This window comes from Bidens hawaiensis, unplaced genomic scaffold (genome assembly GCF_021521415.1).
Source record: "Bidens hawaiensis isolate Kalapana, Puna unplaced genomic scaffold, B.hawaiensis_p1.1 tig00034242_1, whole genome shotgun sequence".
In the NCBI taxonomy this organism is placed as follows: Eukaryota; Viridiplantae; Streptophyta; class Magnoliopsida; order Asterales; family Asteraceae; genus Bidens; species Bidens hawaiensis.
Genome location: NW_027495918.1, coordinates 167,747 through 173,106, shown reverse-complemented (window position 1 = coordinate 173,106; position 5,360 = coordinate 167,747). Strand labels below are relative to the sequence as shown.

The window sequence follows — 5,360 nt, the reverse complement described above, 5'->3', positions numbered from 1 at the left end:
ATCACTCGCTATACGCGTGAACAATTGCCTGCTCATTCGAAAACGAGTTCGAAAATCCGACTCCGCGTATACCGGTTGAGGGCTAAAATAATGCCTCATCAAAGTTTCGTTAGCACCCCGATCGATCACGATCACGAGGTGGTGCTCTAACCCTCGGGAGTCGGGGTTGATGGGCTTGATTTTGCAAGAGATTGACCACGGCTGCGGTCAAAACTCCCCCTACTTGAAGAAGCAAATCATCCTCTTCTGAGGAGTCGGAATCAGACGAGTACGACGACATTATTTTTAAAGGTTTCGAAGATAGGGTGATTTTGGGTTTTGTGTGTGGTATGTGATATTGGTTTTGGTTGTAGTATGTGAGAATGGTTGGAGTTTGATATGTGAGAATGGTTGGTGTTTGATATGTATTGTGATATATATAGATGATTTTATTAACAAAAAAAATATTTTTTTCATAATTATTTAAGCCTCCCAACGGCTCTTTCCTTTTCCCACAGCCCATAACGAGCGCTACCTCCCTTGCGCCTGCCTCGTTTTCCGCTCTCGCGCCCCTCTCGCGCCCCACTCGCGCCCCGGTGGTGTGGCTCTCGCGCCCCGGGGCGCTATCGAACGCCTTCTCGCGCCCCTCCTAGCGCTCCGCACCCCTCGGCCTAACACAAACATAAAAAAGTAAAACAATATTTAATCATTATTAATATTAAATCAATGGATCACAAGAAAAGACAAAACTCTTTTGTTATTATCACACCAAACAATATATTCTTAAATTAAATCCACTATATTAAATATCAAACTCTTGAATATAATACCAAAAGTGTTGACTCAAATTCTCATTTCCACTATAAAACGCCCTCTTCTTGTATCCAACCTTCGTCTCAAAACCAACACTTTACTCCTAGGAACAAATGGGTTTATTATACCTATATTTTTACGTTATTCTGTTAATATTAAACCACGTAACATTCATCGATGGCGGGTTTACGAGCTCTTTCGTTAGAACGGACGCTAAATCGGTCGATATGCCTTTCAGTAGCGATGTGTTTTCTCATCCTCCCGGTTACAATGCTCCTCAACAGGTAGTGTTTCTAAGCATATATATGTGAATTGTAAGAATTAGTAGTAGTTGTACGTTGTGCATTGATGGTTGTACGTTTGTTTGTAGGTGCATATAACGCAGGGAGACCACGTGGGTCGAGCAGTTATCGTGTCGTGGGTGACTCTGAACGAACCGGGTTCGTCTACTGTCGTGTATTGGGCTCATAACACCCGAAAAAGATTGAATGCCACCGGCAAAATCACGAGATACACATATTATAATTACACCTCTGGATTCATCCATCATTGTACTATCAAGAATTTAAAGGTAAGGTTCTTTAGATTTCAATTTCATTCGTAATTATGCGACATAAAATATTTTTAAGGTTTTAATTAAATGAGTAATTTTACATGTGCGCTGCTGCGCGTAACAAACCCGGGCGATTTTTCATGATATTTAAAAGTAGGACGTTAATTTATAATATTTATGCCTCGTTTCAACTTTCTGCAACCCGTATGTTGTTGCAACTTAAACCATGAAAAAAGTTTAAGGACAAAAGGAGAAGGAATTTTAATTTAAATCACAAAAATGATCACGTTTAAGAGACTTGTATATTGATACATTATGGACTTTTACATTGTAATTCACTCCTCGTTTTTGGAGAAAAAAGTCGCAACAGTATGTTCAACTTTTTTTTACAAAATGTCATGTTTTAAAGAGTTGTACACTTGGACCATATTAATTAATAAGTTTGTATCATGTGCTGAATAAGTGAAGAGTAGCATTTTGTTATAGCATTAGTTAAGTTTCCATAATTAATATAGAAAAAAAATTTGATGCCATATCAAGTAAAAGTTAATAAAATATAAGTTAATATGATTCACTTAATTATATAAAGATTGATAAAGATTTTCATATAACTAAATGTGAATTTTAGATAAATTATATTTATTGATAAAGAACTAATTTGATATCAATTGATGCAGTTTGATACCAAGTATCACTACAAGCTCGGAACCGAGCTAGCCACCCGGCGACGGTTCTGGTTCATGACTCCCCCGGTTCATGACTCCCCCAGCGGTTGGACCGGACGTCCCGTACACTTTTGGGCTCATGGGTAAGCTTTGAAATTGAAATGAATTTAATTTTTAATAATGTGTCCGTTTCGGTTGACCAAAGTTTGTGCAGGTGATCTTGGTCAAACATACGATTCTAATGTTACACTTACTCATTATGAAATGAATCCGGTGAAGGGTCAGGCGGTGTTGTTCGTTGGCGATCTATCGTACGCCGATCATTATACGTTTCATGACAATAATCGGTGGGATAGTTGGGGCCGGTTTGCCGAAAGGAGTACAGCTTATCAACCGTGGATTTGGACTGCTGGCAATCATGAGCTCGATTATGAGCCGAGTATCGTAAGTAGTATAATAAGTGACCAATTATTAAAAGTATTAACCAAGAGTTTTGTGGATAATATATTAATAATATGCGTAGGATATAAATGTGAAACTAAAAATGGATTTTTTTTATTTTTTTTGTTATTGGGTCACTTTCAGAGGGTTGAATATGTGAACACCTTTGTTTAGCTGAACATGTTATGTTTGGGTCGAGTTGACGGGTTTATGAGCTGGCTTGTTCAACACATTATGTGTAAAAAAGAAAATATGTTTTGTGTTTTAACTAGAATTGACAGGTATTTATGCCAAAACTTTAAAAGTTTAAATGGAAATAACATCAGGTTCTTTTGGTTCGAATTTAATTATTTTATATGGATTTATAACTAGTCTGTAATTTTAAAGTAATTAGTATATAAAAATGTAGAATAAATTGTATTACTTGGTTAAACAAACTGTTTTCATGTCAATTCGTGAACTTTATGATGGGTTATTAGGGTTCATGTGTTTAAGATAATTTTAGTTTTGTGTTAGATTCAACCCGATAACTTCAAACGCAACTCATTTAACATCCTACATTGAGAATGCATTTTGAAAATTAAAAAGAAAGGTATTTGACTATTCTCTTTCCTTTTTCTTTTTTTTTTTTTTTTGTTTTTTGAAGTATGTTTCATGTTTGTAATCTTTTAGGGTGAAACCAAGCCATTTAAGCCGTTTCTTCATCGATACCGAACTCCCTTTAAATCATCGGGAAGCACTGAACCCCTTTGGTATTCAATCAAACGAGCTTCGGCTTACATTATCGTGTTGTCTTCCTACTCGGCTTATGGTACAAACTCGATTCTTTATTCTCCAAATGTGACATGGCTCCATATAAAACACATAACATATTAACATGGCTTATGTAGGTATGTACACACCACAATACCAATGGCTACTTGACGAGTTCCCAAAGGTAAATAGAAGTGAAACACCATGGTTAATTGTTCTCATGCATTCACCATGGTACAATAGTAATAGTTATCACTTCGTGGAGGGTGAGACCATGCGTGTCATGTTCGAGCCATGGTTCGTGCAATACAAAGTGGACCCTGTGTTTGCCGGTCATGTTCATGCTTATGAACGCTCAGAACGTATATCGAATATTGCTTACAATATTGTGAACGGGGAATGCACACCGGTACATGACCAATCTGCCCCTGTGTACATAACCATCGGCGATGGCGGTAACATTGAAGGCTTAGCAAGCAAGTAAGAATATATTTAACAACTTATATACTTAAAAGTTTGAAAACATTATTAAAAATTTATGTGACCATTTTAACCATATGTCCATATGTAGCATGACCAAGCCACAACCGAAGTATTCTGCCTATAGAGAAGCTAGCTTCGGCCATGCAACATTGGAGATCAAGAACCGGACACACGCGTTTTATAGTTGGCACCGAAATTCAGACGGATACGCTGAACGATCCGACTCAGTGATGTTCTTTAACCGATATTGGCATCCTAAAGACGACTCTACATCTACAAAATAGGCTGCGTAGCCGATGAAAACCAACGGGGTCAATAGAAACATAGATTATGAGACATTTTTTTATGTAACATTGCCGTGACATTTTATATAACTCTCTATTTGTGTGGTTGTATCTTGAATTAAAATGAAAAGATTTTGGTTATTTAAATAAAATTTTGAGTTTAAATGATTTTGAAAAGAAAAAAGAGAGAGTCGAAAAAGATGTGAGGAGTTGATAAAAAAATATGATATGATGGTGACTAAAGGTACACCACAAGCGGCCGAGATAGGCTCGGGTTTGTGGCCCATGACGCATACGATTCTGGTCCACCAAATAGTGCACCTTTTCCCTTTCTTTCCTAATAAAGGGCCTAACACCTTTTGTCCACTACACTACATGTTAATTGTTAAAAAGCATCTAAAACTTTTATTTTAGCATCTCCATGTCGGGTTTAGATGTTTTTTTAGGAGTGAGAGGATGTAAAAAACCTATAAGCGGTTTACGTGAGAGAGATGATGTGTTTTCGAGATGTTTTTTCAGCTGGTTTTAGCTATAAGAGTGACAACGTCTAGGTAGGGTGGACAAGTGTATAAGGGACCACGTTTTTTAAAACCACCATTGTGAGTGCTCACATATCGTTTGATTCTTTAACGTGAATTGCACTTTTTGTAAAATTGACGATAAGCATGATTATTGTCGAGAATATTAGTTTGAGAAACCCTTAAACGGCTCATATTAGACATCCCGAGTGTAAGTGGAGGAAATCATTCCCTTGCATTATGCTTCACCAATGAGGGTAGATATACATGGTTTGTAACAACCTATTAGCTAACTTAGGAAACAATAATCACAAACAATACATTTATATTACAATATTATTTACTAATATAGTAGTTGACTAAGACACCCCCTCAGTCTTAGCGGTAGGATCTCGAACGCAAAGACTGGACTTGAATCTGATGAACAGCGGGCGAGGCAGGCCTTTGGTAAAAGTATCTGCATATTGATAATCGGCGGGAACATGGAGTACGCGGATGTCACCAACTCGAACTTTGTCTCGAACAAAATGTATATCAAGTTCAACATGTTTGGTTCGCTGATGTTGAACGGGATTCTCAGATAAGTAAACGGCCTAGAGGTTATCACAATAAACGATAGTAGCCTGACGAGTCGGAACATATAACTCCAGAAGAAGGTTTCGAAGCCCGCTTGTTTCAGCAACTGTATTAGCAACGCCACGGTATTCAGCTTCGGCACTTGATCGTGAAATGGTTGCTTTGCGTTTGGAGGACCATGAGACTAAGTTAGTGCCTAAAAATATGCAATAGCCCGAGGTGGATCGACGTGAGTCCGGGCAGCCTCCCCAATCCGCATCAGAATAGGCGGTGAGAGATGTAGAGTAGGAGGCAG

General features: G+C 37.9%; 1 pseudogene across 1 annotated transcript; it reads left to right on the top strand.

The window, feature by feature from the left end:
• Positions 1 to 854: 854 nt before the first annotated feature.
• LOC143585963 (purple acid phosphatase 2-like) lies at positions 855 to 3,995 on the top strand (annotated as a pseudogene). Its single transcript, XR_013144626.1, has 7 exons — positions 855 to 1,076; positions 1,163 to 1,363; positions 2,023 to 2,153; positions 2,225 to 2,454; positions 3,124 to 3,262; positions 3,342 to 3,684; positions 3,776 to 3,995. The product of XR_013144626.1 is annotated as a purple acid phosphatase 2-like (transcript).
• Positions 3,996 to 5,360: the final 1,365 nt, after the last annotated feature.